The sequence below is a fragment of the Lepus europaeus genome, unplaced genomic scaffold, assembly GCF_033115175.1.
Source record: "Lepus europaeus isolate LE1 unplaced genomic scaffold, mLepTim1.pri SCAFFOLD_369, whole genome shotgun sequence".
In the NCBI taxonomy this organism is placed as follows: domain Eukaryota; kingdom Metazoa; phylum Chordata; class Mammalia; order Lagomorpha; family Leporidae; genus Lepus; species Lepus europaeus.
Genome location: NW_026909242.1, coordinates 68162 through 90757, shown reverse-complemented (window position 1 = coordinate 90757; position 22596 = coordinate 68162).

Sequence of the window (22596 nt, the reverse complement as noted above, 5' to 3'; positions counted from 1 at the left end):
ATTGTTTTGACTGTTTTTATCAGTTAACATTTAATTTTGTACCGTTGAAACACTAATTGCTTCATCATGGGGACACCAGCTCTACACATTCATTTTCTAGGGAGAAAGCTAGAGGAACTGCTGCAAACAAACATGATATTTCTGTTTGCATAGATGACATTTTATGCACTTGCCTAACGAAAAGACTTTGCTTTTATAGAAAATCATTTTTACTGTGATTTTCTCAGTCCATTGCATACGAACTCCACACCACATTTCCAGATATGACTGGATGAGACCGGAAATATCTCGTTTTGTTTTAGCTAAGTCAATCCCAGATATTGCTACAGCCTCTGTGTTTGTGTTTTCTGGATATTATCCACAGACTTTATTCTTTGGAATGTTTTTTATTGGGGAACATTTTATTTTGAGCTTGGATACAGTAATTGGATCCACATGGAGACCCCAGCTCTACATATTCGTATTTTCTAGGGAGAAAGCTAGAGGAACTGCGGCAAACAAACATGATATTTCCATTTGTATCGATGACATTTAATGCACTTGCCTAAAGAAAAGGCTGCTTTTCTCCAAAACCGTTTTTACTGTGATTTTTTGGTCCACTGCATGCGAATTCCACACCACTTTGTCCGGATGTGACCTGATGAAACCGGAATTTTCCAGTTGTGTTTTGGCTAACTCAATCCGAAATATTTCTACAGCCTCTGTGTTTGTGTTTTCTGTATATTATCGATGGATTTATTGTTTTGAATGTTTTTATCAGGGAACATTTAATTTTGTACCGTAGAAACCCTAATTGTTTCATTATGGGCACACCAGCTCTACACATTCGTATTTTCTAGGGAGAAAGCTAGAGGATCTGTGGCAAATGAACATGATATTTTTGTTTGTATCGATGGCATTTTATGCACTTGCCTAACGAAAAGACTTTGCTTTTCTCCAAAACCATTTTACTGTGATTTTCTCGGTCCATTGCATACGAATTCCACACCACTTTGTAAGATATGACTGGATGAAACCGGAAATATCTGGTTTTGTTTTTGCTAACTCAATCCCAGATATTGCTACAGCCTCTGTGTTAGTTTTTTTTCTGAATATTAACAATGGACTGTATTCTTTTGAATGTTTTTTATCAGGGAACATTTAGTTTTGTGCTTGGAATCACTAATTGTTTCCACATGGAGACACCAGCTCTACACAGTCGTATTTTCTAGGGAGAAATCTAGAGGAACTGTGGCAAACAAACATGATATTTCTGTTTGTATAGATGACATTTTATACACTTGCCTCACGAAATGAATGCATTTCTCCAAAACCATTTTTACTGTGATTTTTTCAGTCCATTGCATATGAATTCCACAAAACTTTGTCCAGATATGACTTGATGAAAGCAGAAATATCCAGTTGTGTTTTGGCTAACTCAATCCGAAATATTGTGAAAGCATCTGTGTTTGTGTTTTCTGGATATTATTGATGGACTTTATTGCTTTGAATGTTTTTATTAGGGAACATTTAATTTTGTTCTTGGAAACACTAATTAGTTCATCATGGGAACACCAGCTCTACACATTCGTATTTTCTAGGGAGAAAGCTAGAGGAACTGTGGCAAACAAACATGATATTTCTGTTTTTATAGATGACATTTTATGCACTTGGCTAACGAAAAGACTTTGCTTTTCTCCAAAACCATTTTTACTATGATTTTTACAATCCATTGCATAGGAATTCCACACCAGTTTGTCCACATATGACTGGATGAAACCAGAAATATCCGGTTGTGTTTTGGCTAAATCAATCCCAGATATTGCTACAGCCTCTGTGTATGTGTATTCCTGATATTATACACGGATTTTATTATTTTGGAAGTTTTTTATCAGGGAACATTTAGTTTTGTCCTTGGAAACACTAATTGGTTCCACATGGAGACACCAGCTCTACACATTCGTATTTTCTAGGGAGAAAGCTAGAGGAGCTGTGGCAAACAAACATGATATTTCTGTTTGTATAGAGGACATTTTATGCACTTGCCTAATGAAAAGACTTTGCTTTTCTCCAAAACCATTTTTACTGTGATTTTCTCGGTCCGTTGCAAACGAATGCCACACCAGTTTTTCCGGATATGACTGGATGAAAACGGAAATATCCGGTTTTGTTTTGACTAACTCAATCCCAGATATTGCTACAGCCTCTGTGTTTGTGTATTCCTGATATTATCCACAGACTTTATTGTTTTGATTTTTTTTCAGGGAACATTTAATCTTGTGCTTGGAAACACTAATTTGTTCCACATGGAGACACCAGCTCTACACATTCGTATTTTCTAGGGAGAAAGCTAGAGGAGCTGTGCCAAACAAACATGATATTTCTGTTTGTATAGAGGACATTTTATGCACTTGCCTAATGAAAAGACTTTGCTCTTCTCCAAAACCATTTTTACTGTGATTTTCTCGGTCCATTGCAAACGAATGCCACACCAGTTTTTCCGGATATGACTGGATGAAAACGGAAATATCCGGTTTTGTTTTGACTAACTCAATCCCAGATATTGCTACAGCCTCTGTGTTTGTGTATTCCTGATATTATCCACAGACTTTATTGTTTTGATTTTTTTTCAGGGAACATTTAATCTTGTGCTTGGAAACACTAATTTGTTCCACATGGAGACACCAGCTCTACACATTCGTATTTTCTAGGGAGAAAGCTAGAGGAGCTGTGGCAAACAAACATGATATTTCTGTTTGTCTAGATGACATTTTATGCATTTGCCTAACGTAAAGACTTTGCTCTTCTCCAAAACCATTTTTACTGTGATTTTCTCGGTCCATGGCACACTAATTCCACATCACTTTATCCGGATATGACTGCATGAAACCAGAAATACCTGTTTTTTTTTTTTTTTTGGCTAACTCAATCCCAGATATTGCTACAGACACTGTATTTGTGTTTTCTGGATATTATCAACGGACTTCAGTTTTTTTCAATGTTTTTTTATCCGGGAACTTTTCATTTTGAGCTTGGATACAGTAATTTGTTCCACATGGAGACACCAGCTCTACATATTCGTATTTTCTAGGGAGGAAGCTAAAGGAAATTTGACAAACACACATGATATTTCTGTTTGTATAGATGCCATTTATGCACTTTCCTATCGAAAAGCATTTGCTTTTCTCCAAAATCATTTTTACTGTGATTTTCTCGGTCCATTTCATACGAATTGCACACCAATTTGTCCAGATATGACTGGATGAAACCGGAAATATCCGATTTGTTTTGGCTAACTTAATCCGAAATATTGCTACAACCTCTGTGTTTGTGTTTTCTGGATATTATCGATGGTCTTATTGTTTTGACTGTTTTTATCAGTTAACATTTAATTTTGTACCGTTGAAACACTAATTGCTTCATCATGGGGACACCAGCTCTACACATTCATTTTCTAGGGAGAAAGCTAGAGGAACTGCTGCAAACAAACATGATATTTCTGTTTGCATAGATGACATTTTATGCACTTGCCTAACGAAAAGACTTTGCTTTTATAGAAAATCATTTTTACTGTGATTTTCTCAGTCCATTGCATACGAACTCCACACCACATTTCCAGATATGACTGGATGAGACCGGAAATATCTCGTTTTGTTTTAGCTAAGTCAATCCCAGATATTGCTACAGCCTCTGTGTTTGTGTTTTCTGGATATTATCCACAGACTTTATTCTTTGGAATGTTTTTTATTGGGGAACATTTTATTTTGAGCTTGGATACAGTAATTGGATCCACATGGAGACCCCAGCTCTACATATTCGTATTTTCTAGGGAGAAAGCTAGAGGAACTGCGGCAAACAAACATGATATTTCCATTTGTATCGATGACATTTAATGCACTTGCCTAAAGAAAAGGCTGCTTTTCTCCAAAACCGTTTTTACTGTGATTTTTTGGTCCACTGCATGCGAATTCCACACCACTTTGTCCGGATGTGACCTGATGAAACCGGAATTTTCCAGTTGTGTTTTGGCTAACTCAATCCGAAATATTTCTACAGCCTCTGTGTTTGTGTTTTCTGTATATTATCGATGGATTTATTGTTTTGAATGTTTTTATCAGGGAACATTTAATTTTGTACCGTAGAAACCCTAATTGTTTCATTATGGGCACACCAGCTCTACACATTCGTATTTTCTAGGGAGAAAGCTAGAGGATCTGTGGCAAATGAACATGATATTTTTGTTTGTATCGATGACATTTTATGCACTTGCCTAACGAAAAGACTTTGCTTTTCTCCAAAACCATTTTACTGTGATTTTCTCGGTCCATTGCATACGAATTCCACACCACTTTGTAAGATATGACTGGATGAAACCGGAAATATCTGGTTTTGTTTTTGCTAACTCAATCCCAGATATTGCTACAGCCTCTGTGTTAGTTTTTTTTCTGAATATTAACAATGGACTGTATTCTTTTGAATGTTTTTTATCAGGGAACATTTAGTTTTGTGCTTGGAATCACTAATTGTTTCCACATGGAGACACCAGCTCTACACAGTCGTATTTTCTAGGGAGAAATCTAGAGGAACTGTGGCAAACAAACATGATATTTCTGTTTGTATAGATGACATTTTATACACTTGCCTCACGAAATGAATGCATTTCTCCAAAACCATTTTTACTGTGATTTTTTCAGTCCATTGCATATGAATTCCACAAAACTTTGTCCAGATATGACTTGATGAAAGCAGAAATATCCAGTTGTGTTTTGGCTAACTCAATCCGAAATATTGTGAAAGCATCTGTGTTTGTGTTTTCTGGATATTATTGATGGACTTTATTGCTTTGAATGTTTTTATTAGGGAACATTTAATTTTGTTCTTGGAAACACTAATTAGTTCATCATGGGAACACCAGCTCTACACAATCGTATATTCTAGGGAGAATGCTAGAGGAACTGCGGCAAACAAACATGATATTTCTGTTTGCATCGCTGACATTTTATGCACTTGTCTCACGAAAAGACTTTGCTTTCTCCAAAACCATTTGTATTGTGAGTTTCTCGGTCCAGTGCATACGAATTCCAAACGATTTTTTCCAGATATGACTGGATGAAACCAGAAATATCCGGTTGTACTTTGGCTAACTCAAGGCGAAATATTGTTAAAGTTTCTTTTTTTGTGTTTGCTGGATATTATCGATGGATTTTATTGTTTTGAATGTTTTTTATCGGAGAACATTTTATTTTGAGCTTGGATACAGCAATTGGTTCCACATGGAGACACTAGCTCTACGTATTTGTATTTTTTAGGGAGAAAGCTAGAGAAACTGCGGCAAACAAACATGATATTTCTGTTTGTATAGAGGACATTTTATGCACTTGCCTAACGAAAAGACTTTGCTTTTCTCCAAAACCATTTGTACTGTGATTTTCTCGGTCCATTGCTTACGAATTCCACACCAGTTTGTCCGGATATGAAAGGAAGAAAACAGAAATATCCTGTTTTGTTTTGGCTAACTCAATCAGAAATACTGTGAAAGCCTCTGTGTTTGTGTTTTCTGCATATTATCCATGGACTTTATTTTTTTGAATGTTTTTATCAGGGAACATTTAATTTTGTACCATAGAAACACTAATTGGTTCCTCATGGGAACAGAAATATCATATTTGTTTGTCGCAGTTCCTCTAGCTATCACCCTAGAAAATACGAATGTGTAGAGCTGGTGTCTCCATGTGGAACCAATTAGTGATTCCAAGCACAAAATTAAATGTTCCCTGATAAAAAGCATTCAAAACAATAAAGTCCGTAGATAATATCAGGATTACTCAAACACAGAGGCTGTAGCAATATCTGGGATTGGGTTAGCCAAAACACAACCGGATATTTCCGGTTTCATCCAGTCATATCCGGGAGACTGTTGTGGAATTCGTATGCAATGGATCGAGAAAATCACAGTACAAATCACAGTACAAATAGTTTTGGAGAATAGAAAAGTCTTTTGGTTAGGCAAATGCATAAAATGTCATCGAAACAAACAGAAATATCATGTTTGTTTGCTGAAGTTCCTCCAGCTTCCTCCCTGGAAAATATGAATGCGTAGAGCCGGTGTCCCCATGATGAACAAATTAGTGTTTCTACGGTACAAAATTAAATGTTCCCTGATAAAAATATTCAAAACAATAAAGTCCATCGATGATATCCAGAAAACACAAACACAGAGGCTTTCACAATATTTCGGATTGAGTTACCCAAAATACCACCGGATATTTCTGTTTACATCCAGTGATATCCGGACAAACTGGTGTGGAATTCCTATGCAATGGACCGAGAAAATCACAGTAAAAATGGTTTGGAGAAAAGCAAAGACTTTTTGTTAGGCAAGCGCATAAATGTCATCTATACAAACAGAAATATCATGTTTGTTTGCCGCAGTTCCTCTAGCTTTCTCCCTAGAAAATACGATTATGTTAAGATGGTGTATCCATGTGGAACCAATTACTGTATCCAAGCTCAAAATAAAATATTCCCCGATAAAAAATATTCAAAACAATAAAGTCCATGGATAATATCAGGAATAAACAAACACAGAAATCACGTAAGCCTTTTGTACTTTCCCATGGTAATGCCTTAGAGAAACATACTGTCTCTTCTCACTAACATAATCTTTATATTATCTTGGCATGTCCCTGCTCTTTGATCAAGGCATCCTACTCCACGTGGTATTGTGGAGTTGAGGCTTTCTTTGAGATTGCTGGGGTTAGAGGAGTAAAAACAGCAGGATAAGTGGAAGCCTTTTTTAGCCACTGAGTCTGCACATTAAAGACAGAGATCCCACATAATATATATATTTTTAAATTAATTAATTTTCTATGCCATTTCCAATTTAACACCAGGTTGTTTTTTTCATTTCCAATTATCTTTATATACAGAAGCTCGATTCAGTATATAATTAGTAAAGATCTCATCAGTTTGTACCCACACAGAAACACAAAGTGTAAAAATACTGTTTCAGTACTAGTTATAACATCACTGCACATTAGACAACACATTAAGGACAGATCCCACATGGGATGTAAGTATACAGTGACTCTTTTTGCTGACTTAACAATTTGACACTCCTGTTCATGGCGTCAGTAATCTTCCTAGGCTCTAGTCATGAGTTGGAAGTGGAAGTTCTCTCCTCCCTTCAGAGAAAGGTACCTCCTTCTTTGATGGCCCTGTTCTTTCCACAGGGATCTCACTCACAGATATCTTTCATTTAGGTGTTCTTCTTTTTTTTTTCTTTTCCATGGTATCTTGGCTTTCCCTGCCTACAACACTCTCATGGGCTCTTCAGTCAGATCCGAATGCCTTAAGGGCTGATTCGGAGGCCAGAGTGTTGTTTAGGACATCTGCCATTCTATGAGTCTGCTGAGTATCCCACTTAAAATTTTTATTTCCTTTTTGAACTTATTTCCTTTTGAAATTTGATTTCAGCACTATGATACAAATTTCATGCATTTCATTTTTAAAGACTTATTTATTTATTTTAAAGTTAGAGTTACACAGAGAAGGAGAGACAGAGAGAAAGAGGTCTTCCATCCACTGGTTCACTCCCCAGTTGGCTGCAATGGCTGGAGCTGTACTGATCTGAATCCAGGAGCCAGGAGCTTCTTCCAGGTCTCCCATGTGGGTGCAGGGGCCAAGGACTTGGGCCATCTTACACTGCCTTCCCAGACCAGAGAAGAGAGCTGGATCAGAAGTGAAGCAACTGGGATTTGAACTGGTGCCCATATGGGATGCCAGCACTGCCGGTGGCTGCTTCATCTGCTAAACCACAACACTGGTCCCTCATGTATTTCTTATATATAGATTCAGGGACAGAGTGATACTTCCCATCCTACCCTCCCTCCTGCCCACAATCCCAACCTTCTTCCTCCTCCCTCTCCTATTCTCACTCTTAATTTTTACAAAGATCTATTTTCAGTTAACCTTACACTCATAAGATTAACACTACACTAAGTAAAGGGTTCATCAAATAGAAGAAAAAAAAAATGTTCCTCAACAGTCAAGACAAGGGATGCAAACAATCGTAGAAGCTCAAAATATCAATTTTACTCTTTTTTAACTTTTATTTAATGAATATAAATTTCCAAAGTACAGCTTATGGATTACAATGGCTTCCTCCTCCCAAAACATCCCTCCCACCCGCAACCCTCCCCTCTCCTGCTCCCTCTCCCCTTCCATTCACATCAAGATTCATTTTCAATTCTCTTTATATACAGAAGATCAATTTAGTATATATTAAGTAAATATTTCAACAGTTTGCACCCACATAGAAACACAAAGTGAAACATAATGTTTGAGTACAAGTTATAGCATTAAATCACAATGTACAGCACATTAAGGACAGAGATCCCACATGAGGAACAAATGCACAGTGACTCCTGTTGTTAACCCAACAAATTGACACTCTAGTTTATGGCGCCAGTAACCCCCTAGGCTCTCGTCATGAGTTGCCAAGGCTATGGAAGCCTTCCAAGTTTGCCAACTCTGATCATATTTAGACAAGGTAATAAAAGACAGAGTGAGGATAGTAACCAATGATCCTAAGAGTGGCATTTACCAGGTCTGAACAATTATACAGCATTAAGTGGGGAAGAGGACCAGCAGTACATACAGGTTGGGAGTAAAGCCATTGGTGGTAGAAGTTATGATTACAAGGGAATGAGGCCCAAGTGCGCTAGACAAGGTCTAGAACAATGGACAGAGTCATTATTAGAGGAGCTAAGAAAGGTGCTATCTAAGCTACAATTAAGTTTTCTGATTGAGAGGCAAATAGAACCTGATAGAAGGGGCTTGATAATAATCTGTTGGGCTTTAGGCCTTGAAAGTTAAGAGGCCCAGACCTATCTATCTCTTCACATGGGGTACATCCTAAGGGAGGTGTGAACCTCCTAGGGGAAGGCACACTGTTGACTTTCATTACTTAGCTAGCTTGGGAGGAGAGCTGGCCAGGTAAAGGCAGGGGGCATTTCTAACAAGAAATTTACAGTTCTGCCTGCAATGTTGCTGACCCTACTTGACCATACCCTCAGCTGCAGTGGTCACTTTGGAAGTTGGGCTGAGTGAAAGGCTTTTCAGCTTAGAGTCAATAAGATCTGTGGCTCTGACCTGGGCATCCTTTGACTCCAGGGCAGGTCCATTTGCAGTGATCCAACTCTTGGCAGAGCTGCCAGGGCTCTTCACAAGCTGACTTCTGCTGAAGCCCAGGCTTACCACATTGAAAGCCACTGCAGTGGACTGGCCTGTTGGGTCTCCTTGAGGGCAGATCACTGTACAGATCAACCATTAATAGGCCTGCCACCCATTGCTTCTGATGCCTAGCTTTCTTTTCCTCCTGGTTTGTGTTAAAGCAGACCAGAGGATGCAAGTCAAGGGAGTGCCCAAGTCCCATCTCTAATCTTCGGTGGCCTGAACTACAAGTCTATAGTCACAGGCATGTTCTGTAGTAGTTTTTCAAAGGTAGACAATGCCCATGAGGAGAATTATATTCTCACTTTAAGACTTTCTTTCCCTTTGGTCTGAAAGGGAGGTTTTTTCTACTTACTGTTAACTTCACTGATGGCGAAATAAATCTAGCTATGAAATTATAATTTAAACTCTTATTTTGGCTATGCTATTACAGAAAAATGTTAGCCATCTCTTTTATAAGGTCTAAAGATTAAATTGTGCGTCCTCAACCGATGGCTCGGATAGGTGTAAGAATCAAAGGGATCACACAAACAAGACAAGTGTCTGCTAATACTAACTGATAGAATCAAAAAGGGAGAGAAAGATCCAACATGGGAAATGGGATACACAGCAGACTCATAGAATGGCAGACGTCCTAAACAACACGCTGGCCTCAGAATCAGCCCTTAAGGCATTTGGATCTGGCTCAAGAGCCCATGAGAGTTTGTAGGCATGGAAAGCCAAGACACCATGGAAAAGAAAAAAAAAGAAGAACATCTAAATGAAAGATCTCTGTGAGTGAGATCCCAGTGGAAAAACGGGGCCATCAAAGAAGGAAGTACCTTTCTCTGAAGGGAGGAGAGAACTTCCACTTTGACTATGACCCTATCGGAATAAGATCAATGTCAGCGAACTCTAAAGGCTTCCATAGCCCTGGCAACTCATGACTAGAGCCTAGGGAGATTACTGACGCCATGAACAGGAGTGTCAAATTGTTAAGTCAGCAACAGGAGTCACTGTGTACTTACATCCCATGTGGGATCTGTCCTTAATGTGTTGTCTAATGTGCAGTGATGCTATAACTAGTACTGAAACAGTATTTTTACACTTTGTGTTTCTGCGTGGGTACAAACTGATGAGATCTTTACTAATTATATACTGAATCGATCTTCTGTATTTGAAGATAATTGGAAATGAAAAAAAAAAAAAAACCCCTGGTGTAAAATTGGAAATGGCATAGAAAATTAATTAATTTTTTTAAAAAATATTATGTAGGATCTCTGCTTTAATGTGCTGTACACTCTTAATTAATGCTATAACTAGTACTCCAACAGTATTTTTTTTTCACTTTGTGTTGCTATATGGGGGCAAACTGTTGAAATCGTTACCTAATATATACTAAACTGATCTTCTGTATATAAAGAAAATTGAAAATGAATTATGATGTGATTGGAAGGGGAGAGGGAGCGGGAAAGGGGAGGGTTGTGGGTTGGAGGGAAGTTTTGGGAGGGGGAAGCCATTGTAACCCATAAGAAGTACTTTGGAAATTTATATTCATTAAATAAATGTTTAATTTTTAACAAAATAAATAAATTGTGCGTCCTACAGATTCCTTTATAATAGAATTAGTTTCCTACTTTGAAGCGAATAGAGAAATGAAAGAACAAGTTGGGCTTAGAATAGAGAAATGAGGGAGCAAGTCCTAGATCGCTTGCTGACAATAGCAATATCACATGAATACTTAGCAGTTTCAACCATTAGTTAACAACTTAAGAAAACATTTGCCAAAAGGTCAAATGCCTTCTATAAATTTTAAGAATCATGTATTTGAAAACACCTCTTAAATATCTAACATGGAGTAGTTTGTTTAACCTGTAAACTTAAGCACAACCATATAAAATGTTTTTAGTTTCTTTCTACCAACAAGTATAAAACATGATACAGAGATTCAGGTCCCATGAATTAAAATGTATCTTTGATTAATTTTAGCAGCTTAAATTTATGGACAATCTTATTTATAAGCCAATTAAAATAAAATTCTTAATAAAATTTCCCCATGTGGACATACAATATGTACACACATATAACAAAACATAATAGACCAATATAGCAATTTTCATAATACCTTTTAAAAATCTTTAACTCTTTTTATAGATTGCCAATTGATTTGAATTACTTTTTGTTTTTAGTAACCTCAGTTAACCATACTTTCTCTCAGGTGGTACTGATAATACATTATTGCCTTCATCTGTTTACAGAGCCATCCCAAAGTACTGAATACAATAGAAGTGGCTGGAAAAAGTCCATAGGAACCTAGAAGAGGACAGCTAAACACAGAACCAACAACACTTTAGTTTTATAAGCAGCAAATCATATATAACTGTGGATGACAAAAGACTTTAAGTTGCCATATATAAAATTCTCAACCAACAAGAGGCACTTGCTTACTTCACAGTATTTTTGAAAGCACCTGTAGGATTTTACAAGTATTTAACCCTTTAGGCCTCTGGGGCTTTCTCATTAAGATAACTATCATGTCTAGTAACACAAGATCATTACACTTTTAATTCTCAAACATTTGTATTAATAGAATTTTCAATTACAGAAACTTAAAATTTAGTACCACGTCACATCTTGACAGTACTTCTAATATAATCCAAATGGACTGATTAGTTGGTGTCTCTATAAGATGAGAGACATAGGTCCTTTGATTTTTTCAGTTGGGCCCAAACTGGAAAAACCAAAGTCCAGGATTTACCGGAAATTTTAGAGACCAGATTGTTTGAAACTTTGATTTTTTGAATGCCTGTCAAGAATGCCAACAAGGCTCAAAATCCAAAATATCTCGTTGAAATAAGATTCCTTAAAATCATGACATAACATAGACCATATTTGATCATTGTTACAAGGTGATTATTCAAATCTTTGAAAATAAGCACATATTTAAATAACAGACATCAAGAGATCATAATAGATTATTTTAACACATTGCTTTAACAGAGAATCAGATTTTAATTCTGTGTCAAAGAGAAATTGAGCTTCCTGTGATCTTTTGCTGTGAGGTTTCCTTCCTTTCCCTACTTTCATATTGATGACCAAGTTTCTGTGTTTCTGTGTGTAACACATCTTTAAGCATCTTTTGCTGGGCAGGATGAGTGGCAACAAATTCTTTCAATTTCTGTTTGCTGTGAAAGGTCTTTATTTCACCTTCATTCACAAATGAAAGCTTTGCAGGATTTAATATTCGGGGCTGGCAGTTTTTCTCTCTTAGTACCTGGGCTATATCTCGCCATTCCCTTCTAGCTTGTAGGGTTTCTGATGAGAAGTCAGCCGTGAGTCTAATTGCAGATCCTCTGAGAGTAATCTGGCGTTTCTCTCTTGCACATTTTGGGATCTTTTCTTTGTGTTTCACTGTGGTGAGTTTGATTACGACGTGTCGTGGTGAGGATCTCTTTTGGCCATGTTTATTAGGGGTTCTCTGAGCTTCATGTACTAGGATGTCTCTATCCTTCTCCAAACCTGGGAAATTTTCTGCTAGTATCTCACTAAAAAGGCCTTCTAATCCTTTCTCCCTCTCCATGCCTTCAGGAACTCCTAGAACGCGAATGTTGGGTTTTTTAATAGTATCCTGTAGATTCCGGACAGTATTTTTTAGATTTCTGATTTCTTCTTCTTTTCTTTGATTTGATTGTTTCCTTTCCTGTTCTCTGTCTTCTAATTCCGATATTCTCTCTTCTGCTTCACCCATTCTGTTTTTAAGGCTCTCTAATGTGTTTGTCATTTGATTTATTGAGTTCTTCATTTCATTGTGGTTTTTTGTCACTATCACAGTTTCCTATTCTACTAGTTGTTTCATTTCATTTTGATTCCTCCTTAATATTTCATTTTCATGAGAGAGATTTTCTATCTGGTCCATTAAGGATTTCTGTAATTCAAGAATTTGTTTTTGAGAACTTAATGTTCTTATCAATTTTTTGAGATCTGCTTCTTGCATTTCCTCTATCTCTTCATCTTCATAATCTTGGATTGGGGTGTCTTGTTCATTTGGGGGCATCATAGTGTCTTCCTTGCTCTTGTTACCTCAGTTTCTACGTTTGTTATTTGGCTTGTTGGGGATAATTTATGGTTTTTTTTTGTGGCTGTGGTTTTGTTTTTTTTTTTCATTATGCTATGCCTCTAAGTGGGCTGTCTGCTTTGATGGATCCTTAGAGGCTGTGATGGGTGTGGCCAGAGAGCTCTGTTTGATTGTTCAGGTTTTAGGCTGTGCAAAAAGCGACTCACCCTGATTGTTCTGTCCCTTGCTCCTTGCTGGATCACTCACTCTCTCTCTCTCTCGCTCTTTTTTTTTTTTTGACTCAGTTGGGAAGTGATTTGGCATAGGTGATTTAAATTGAGGGTAGTTGAAATCTGGCCTCTGTGAGTATTCGTTTGATCTACCCCTGGGACCACACAAAGAGTTTATGCAGCCCGCGATGTGTTCTCAATTTTCACCAAAGTTCCATAGTTACTGAGTTTGTGTACTAGTTGGCTGCGCTTTACATATGTAACATGCCACCTGCTCTTTGTTTTGCTCTGTGAGTGAAGAGAGGTTTCTGCCTCCCCCCCCCCCATGTCTTGGGTTTCTGATGTCTTTGTCTTTCCTCCCGTTCATTCCCGCGCTGGCGAGATTCTGTGGATTGTCTCCCACGGTTGGGTTTCCACGCGGTGGGCTCCCTGTAGGTCCTCTGTGTCACGTCCACTAGATCTGGAAGCGATTCCTCTGCAATTTTTTTCTTGAGTCTTTTCCTGAGGCTACAGTAATTCCACTTTTATGAAACTTTATTTTCCCCAACTACAGCGCACATCCTCACTATCTGCCATCTTGGCTCTGCCCCTCAGTATCTCCACTTTTATTAAACTATCTCTCCCCAGACTATCAGTGTGCTCCCTTTCTATTCCACCATCTTTCCGCTCTCTCATATTACCTTTTTTAGGTGCCCTATCGTTACCACAGATCAAGAAAAAACATATGGTATTTATCTTTTTGGGACTGGCTTATTTCACTAAATATAATGGTTTCCAGTTGCATCCATTTTGTTGCAAATGACAGAATTTCATTTTTTTTTACCACTGAGTAGTATTCTATAGTGTATATATACCATAATTTGTTCATGCAGTCATCAGTTGATAGATATCTGGGTTATTCTCTATCTTAGCTATTGTGAATTGAGCTGCAATAAATATGAGGGCATAGATCAATCTTTCATATGTTCATTTCATTTCTTTGAGGTGAATTCCCAAGAGTGGGATGACTGGGTCACATGGTAGGTCTACATTTAGATTTCTGAGGTAGCTCCATGCTGTCTTCCACAGTGACTGTATCAGTTTACTTCCCACCAACAGTGGATTAGGACATCTTTTTGTTGTGCAAAGGTAGGTTGTTTTCACGGCATGCTTCTAAGATATCTATGTCCCTTCCTTCATTTAACCATAGGAACTTCCCTATTTTATTTTCTTACACACAGGGCTCATGCCTGTCTTGCTGTTCAATACCTAAATTATATTATATTGTTACCTGCCTTTTACTTCAAAAGTCATATTGTGCCTGTGCTTTGGTTTTCTAGTACATTCCTGAAATGTTGTTTGTCACTATTGACACAAGCACGTAGAAATACTCTTAGTTGATGTAAAATACTTTACTGTGCTACTAAAACACATTTTATTGTCTACTTATTGATGAGAGTTTAGGTAGTTTTATTTATTACAATTTTCATACTTTGTACAGTGTGTAGTATATGGGTAAAAAAATTATCAGAAAACCTAACTGCAGAGCTGAAAAAGGGAAGGCAGAGCTATTTTAAACACTGAAGTAAAAGAGGAACTGAAATCTAGAGCAGCATGTTACAAGCTAAGGCTTCAAGAGATAAAGAGTATAGAACAATTTTTAGAGCCCTTACTGAGGAGTGACTGTGTTTCCAGTGCCTCAGAGGAAGGCATACAGTGTTTTGGGCATGCAAAAGGCAGTGAGCTAGAACTAAGAGCATGGTAAATGTCCTTAGTAAAAAGGGAATGACAGGGGAACAGAGATAAACAAAGAAGTTGATATTGTGCATGCCTCCCCCGGTAGTCAAAATGGAAAGATACAGCGGAAACACTGTACAGTGTCTGAAGAACATGGTTAATAAAATTCAGCCATGGGATTGGTGGGAGTGCATAAGGAGTCCAGGCAGCAGTACAAAACTCCCTAAAGATAAACTCAGTGAAAACATAAAAACATTCAAACAGTACACAGCAAAGGAGGAGCAACAGAGACAAAGGGGCAGAATTAAGATCATCAAAAGCTTAAAAAAATCAGGGCAACACTGTAGCATAGCCACTTAAGCTGCAGCTTGCAATGGTAGTATCCCATATGAAAGTGTCTACAGAACTTACGAAGTCCCAAGCGAATCATTACTCCACATGTATTTCAATTTGCTGTTTTTTATTTTGATATTTTTCTCATTCTAATTATTAACTTTTACATTGATATTATATATTTTATGTCATTAAAACACTTTCTCATTTAAGGGACTTCATTGCTTCTTGGCTGATACTAAACATGAAGAATATTAAGATACATTTTTATAAAATCAACAGGAAAGGGAGTGACTGAATCAAATAAATATTTGCATTTCCATGATCATGGATTTCAGCACTATTTGCCATAGTCAAGAAAAGGAATTAACCTTCTTATTCTTTGACAGAAATGTGGATAAAGACAACATGGTATCTCTACATAATAGAATATTATTCATACATTAAAATAAAGAATGAAATTCTATCATTGTGAGAACATGGATGGACCTGTAGAACACTATGTTAACTGAAAAAAGTCTGGCACAGAAAGACAAATAACAAATGTCCGTATATTTAGGTAGACTCTAAAAATGTTGATGTCCTCAATGTAGAGAGTAAAATAGTGGAAAACAGACTCTGGGGACAGATAAAGGCATGGAAGAATGGAGAAATGATGATTAATGTGTATGCAAGTGCAGTTGGATAGGAAAATAACCTCTAATGTTCTGTATTGCAAAGACAGCTGTAAGAAAATCTTTCATTAATTGCATAGTTCAGAATTGATAGTAGAGAATATTTTCAATGTTCATAATGTAAAGGAATTATAAATATTTGAGATCATGGATAGGCCAAGTACCCTTATCTGACCATTATATATCCATTCGCTGGTATACTCCCTAATTGGCCACAATGGCTGGAGCTGCACTGATCCGAATCCAGGATTCAGGAGTTTCTTCCAGGTCTCCCACACAGGTGCAGGGCCCAAGGACTTGGGCCATCTTCTACTGCTTTTCCAGGCCATAGCAGAGAGCTGGATTGGTAGTGGAGCAACCGGGACTCTAACGGCTCCCATATGGGATACCGGCACTGCAGGCAGCAGTTTTACCCGCTATCCCACAGCATATTTTAAGGACTTTATTAATACATTGCATTCTCAGGATCACAGCAAATGTGTGATAAATGCCACAACACAATTCTCACATTAAAGTGATCTTAGTACAATGAAACCAGATTCCATGTAGTTCATTGATGCAAACATAATGATACTTCCGTCTCTCCCATCATCACTTCTTTCTTCCAAAATATCACACCTTATACAATGATTTATACAACTAAATGGCAATTAAATTTTCAAAGTGTATTAAGAAAAAATAAAATTTGTGCTATTCATAATCTTTTTCCATTTCAGGAAGATATTAAAATATTTCTTTTTATTAGGCACATTTAATTATAATATCATTTTTCTCTAATGACCTTTTTTTGACATGCAGAGTTAGTGAGAGAGACAGACAGAAAGGTCTTCCTTCCATTGGTTCACTCCCCAAATGGCCACTGTAGCTGGCATGCTGTGCCTATCCGAAGCCAGGAGCCAGGTGCTTCCTCCTGGTCTCCCATGTGGGTGCAGGGCCCAAGCACTTGGGCCATCCTCCACTACCTTCCTGGGCCACAGCAGAGAGCTGGACTGGAATAGGATCAACCAGGACAGAAGCTGGCACTCCAAACAGGACTAGAACCCAAGGTACTGGCGCCACAGGTGAAGGATTAGCCTAGTGAGCTGTAGTACTGGCCTTCTCTAATGACTTTTAACAAAGAAAAATATATATACTCATATATATATATATATATATATATATATATATATATATATAATTTTCCAAAATAAAAATGATGACTATAGGAACATAACATCCCCACAACTTTTCATATATCCCTTTATAATATCTTCCTTCTTTTTTTTTGTCATCCACTACCCTGATTTAGACAATCGCTAGTCTTTTTTCTATGTGAATTAGATTGTATTTTATAAAAAATTTGATAAACAAAAGTCATAAAGTATGTATTTATTTTTAACCATGCTTTAGCTCAATATGCTTTTTCTGAGAATCACCTATGGTGTTGCATGTGTTTTTAAAGTATTCTAATCTTTATTTAAATAAAAAGAACAGCTTTTATATGCTTCATGTATACAATTTTGAGCACATAATGATACTTCCCACCCTTCTTTCCTCCCTTTCTCCTTCAGCCTTCCTTTCTTTTTTTTTCCTTGAATACTTTCAGTAACATACCTTTCAGTTTACTTTAAACAAAACTGTGTGCATCACAATATCAGATTTCAAGACACATAATAAAATAGTCATAATCAAAATAGTTTGACATTGGCACAAAAATAGACATGTGGACCAACAGAAACCCCAGAAACAAATCTATACAGCTACAACCAACTAATCTTTGGCAAATAAAATTAGATCATTCCCTGGAGAAAGGACAGTCTCTTCAGCAAATGATCTTGGGAAAATTTGATATCCACATACAGAATTATGAAACAAGACACCTGCCTTACACCCTATAAAAAAATCAACCCACAGTGCATTGGGAGTCTAAACTTAAGACCTGAAACCATCAAATTACTAGGGGAAAACACAGAGGGAGCACTGAAAGACATTGTCATAGATAAGAACTTCTTGGATAAATCCCAGAAGAACCAGCAATAAAAGCAAAAATAGATAAATGGATTATATCAAGATAAAAGAAGTTTCTCAACAGCAAAGAAAGTATTCAACAAAGTGAAGAGGCAACTGATGGACGGGAGAAACATTTGCAGATTATGCACCTGATAAAGGATCTATATCCAAAATATATAGAGCATGAAAAACTCAATAATGAAACAAATATTTTCAGTTCAGAAATGGGCAGAGGATGGTGCTGTGGCTCAGTGAGTTAAAAACACTGCCTGGAATGTCAGCATCCTTTGTGGCTGCTGGTTCCAGTTTTGGCTATTCTTCCTATCCAGGTCCCTGCTGATGTGCTTGGAAAAACAGAGCAGGATGGCTCAAGTCTTTTGGACATTACACCTGCATGGGAGACTCAGAAAAACCTTGGCTTCTCATTTTGCCCTGGGCTAACCTTGGGGAGTGAATCAGAAGATGGAAGATCTCTCTGTCTCTTATTCTTTCTCTGTAACTCTGCCTTTCAAATAAATAAATTGATTAAAAAACAAAGAAACAAAAAAGAAATGGGCAAAGGACACCAACAGGATGTTTTCAAAGGATTAAATACAAATGGCCAATAGGAAAAATGCACAGGTTCACTAGCCATCAGGGACAATGAGTTATTACCTCATCCTAGTTAGAATGGCTATCATCCAAAAATCAACAAATAAGAAATGATGGTGAAGACGTGGAGAAAAAGGAACCCTAATATTCTTTTGGTGAGGCTATAAACTAGTACAACCATTATGGGTTACTGCACTGAGATTCCTTAGAAATCTGGAAGCAGATCTACCATACAGCCCAACCATTTCACTCCTGGGGATTTACCCAGAGGAAATTAAATCAGCTATGAAACTTACCTGTACCTCTATGTTTATAGCTGCTCAATTCATAATAGCTAAGATACAGAATCAACAAATGTGTCCATCAACTGAAGACTAGATAAAGAAAGAAAGTATACACACACACACACACACACATACACCATGCACTATATATATATATATATATATAGTGGAACACTTCCTATATATACACTTCCTATATATATATATATATATATATATATATATATATATAGGAAGGAAGGAAGGAAGCAAGGATGGAAGGAAGGAAGGAAGGAAGGAAGGAAGGAAGGAAGACTAGTATATATATACACACATATATATAATAGAAAACACACTGTAGAATATATACACACACACACACACACACACTATGGAAAACTACTCAGCCATAAAATAAGAATTAAATCCTCTCTTTTGCAACAAAATGGATGGAATTGGAGATCATTATGCTTAGTGAAATAGATCCAAAAAGAAAAAAATATCATGTTTCCTTGACTTAGTCAATATATAGAGTACAAAAATAGTAACATTTATGAGTGAAATTGACATCTTGAGATTTAATTATTGTTTATAGTCCTTTTGTGTACTCCTGAAGAATAGTGGTCTTTCTGCTTTCTCTGTTGAGAGTTGCTTTCTATTTGTTAAGAGTTCTTTAGTGTAACATTGTTTTAGCATTTGGGGGTCTCTTAAGTTTCCATATGAAGTTTAGGGAAATTTATTTTCTATAACCATGAAGAATATTGTTGGTATTTAGGCTGCAATAGCATTGAACCTGCATATTGCTTTAGGTAGTGTAGATTTTTTTTAGCCAGTGTCTGCAGGAATGAGTAGGGAGGTCATTTCTCTGTGTGCCTGAACTGACAATATGGTTTTACTGTGCACACACCATGGGGGACACTGAGAATCAGTCTTTTTTAACTTTTATTTAATAAACATAAATTTCCAAAGTACAGCTTATGGATTACAGTGGCTTTCTCCCCCCATAACTTCCCTCCCACCTGCAACCCTCTCATCTCCTGCTCCCTCTCCCATTCCATTCGCATCAAGATTCAAATTAGGTAGTGTGGATATATTAATGATATTCATTCTTCTGGAACATGAACATTGAAGATTTTTTTCCATTTTTGTGTCTTCTATTTCTTGCACTACTATTTTGTAAATTTCATTGTAGAGATCTTTCACATACATGGTTAAATTTATCCCAAGGAATTAGAATTTTTTTGAGCTATCATGAATGGCACTGATTATACATGTTCTCTTCAGCCATGGCATTGCTAAATGTAGTTCTGGAAGTTTTAGCAGGAATAATTAGGCAAGAAAAAGAAATCAAAGTCATACAAATTGGAAAGGGAAGTAAGATTATCCCTGTTGGCGGAGGACATGATCCTCTATATGCAGAAACCAAAAGACTACAAAAAGAATACCAGAACTCAATAAGGACGTTTCACAAAGTTGCAGGATATAAAATCAATCAGTCTTGGTTATTGGTCTATTTAGGTTTTCTGTGTCTTTGTGCCTCATTTTGGTAAATTGTATGTGTCCAGAAATCTTTTCTTGTAGATTTCCCAATTTGTTGACATATTGCTGTTTGCATTAATTCCTGATGATTTTTCCCCCTGTGGTATCTGTTGTAATATCTCTTTTTTCAATCTTATTTTATTAATTTGAGTTGTCTCCCTTTTTTGGTTAGTTTATCCAATGGTTTATCAATTTTGTTTATTTTTTTCAATAAAGGTCTTCATTTAATTGATCTTTGTATCATTTTTAACCTCAATTTTGCTTATTTCTCAACATATTTTTATTATTTCTTTCCTTCTACTAAGTTTGAGTTTGGCTTGTTTTTGTTTGTTTAGGTCTTTGAGTTGTATTATTAGGTCATTCACTTGATGCCTTTCCAATTTTGTGATGTAGGAACTAATTGCTATAAACTTTCCTCTTAACACTGCTTTTGGTATGCCACAGTCATTTTGATATGTTGTAGTGTCATCTTCATTCATTTATAGGAATTATAATTTCTCTTTTGATTTCCTTCATGATCCACTGTCCATTAAAGAGCATGTTTTGATGACTCTGTGTATGTGCATATTTTCTAAGGTTTCTTATGTTCTTAATTTCCAATGTTATTCTGTTGTTTTCAGAAAAGATATATGGTGCAATTTTAGTTTATTTTTTCAACTCATTGAACATTTGTTTCATGGCCTGGGATAGGGTCCATCCTAGAAAAAGTTCCATGCCCTAATGAAAAGAATGTGTATTCTGCAGATGTGGGGTGAAATGTTCTGTAGGTATCAATTATATCCATTTGGTCACTACAGTAGATGCATCCCTGTTTATAGTTAAGTTTTATTCATTTTTTAAGGCTACTCTATTGTTGGTTTATATACATTTGAATTGTTCTCACTGTTATAGTTCTCACTGTGTAGTTCTTAAGAAAAGGCCTGTATTTCAAATTGGCTGTACTATTTTATGGCTCTACCTGCTATGACAAAAGTATCCATTTTTCTGATTTTTCTTGATGCATGATAAAGTTATGCTTTAACATGGAAAGCACTCTAATATTTTCATAGTAGAATCTCATGACTGTTTTAATTTGAAATTCCCAAGTAATTTAAGAACACTATTTTCAGTGCTCATTTAACATCTGTGTATCTTCTTGGATAAGCGTCTATTCAAAATTTTGCTCATTTTAAAGTGAGTTGTTTCATTATTGAGTTTTGAGATATTTATTCTGAATGAACATTCTTTCAAAAACATAATTTGCAGATGTTTCTTTCAGTCTGTGATTTGCCGTTTTGTTCTTCTAATATTATGTTTCAAAGATAAATTTTTAAGTACAATGAAGCCTGATCTTGCCCCTCTCTCTCCTCTCCCCTGGTTAATGTCAGATTTAAAAAGCTTTGCCTAACTCAAAATTAGAAAGTTTTTTCTCATTCTTTTTCCATTAAGGGTAAATGTTAAGTTTAGGTAAATTATCTATTTAGTTTAATTTTTCATGTGGTGCAAAGTATAGATCAAGATTGATGTCTTTGCAAATGAATATCCAATTGGTCTAAAACCATTTGCAGAAATGACATCCCAATCACCATTAAACTGCCTTTGCATCTTGGGTAAAGTCAGTTGATTATGTCCATGGCAATCTTTTTTCAGACTTCCTGTCCTGTTTCATTCATATTTTTGTCTTTATGTTAATATCACACTTATTCTCTGCTGCTTTAAAATGGAATTTAAAATAAAGTTCTCATGCTTTTTATACTGTATACTCCCAATTAATCAAAGTAGAATTTATATATTATTTTTACCATACGCTATTTTACTAGAAAAATACTTCACAATGTTTCTAACTCCACCATTTGGGGCAAGTCCGATTGAGCATGTCCCCAATGGTACATCTCTTCCCTCTCTTATTCCCACTCTTATATTTAACAGGGATCACTTTTCAGATAAGATTCAACAATTACTAATAATTGTGTATTAATTACAGAGTTCAACCAATAGTATTAAGCAGAACAAAAAAAAACTAGGAGGGATAAAGT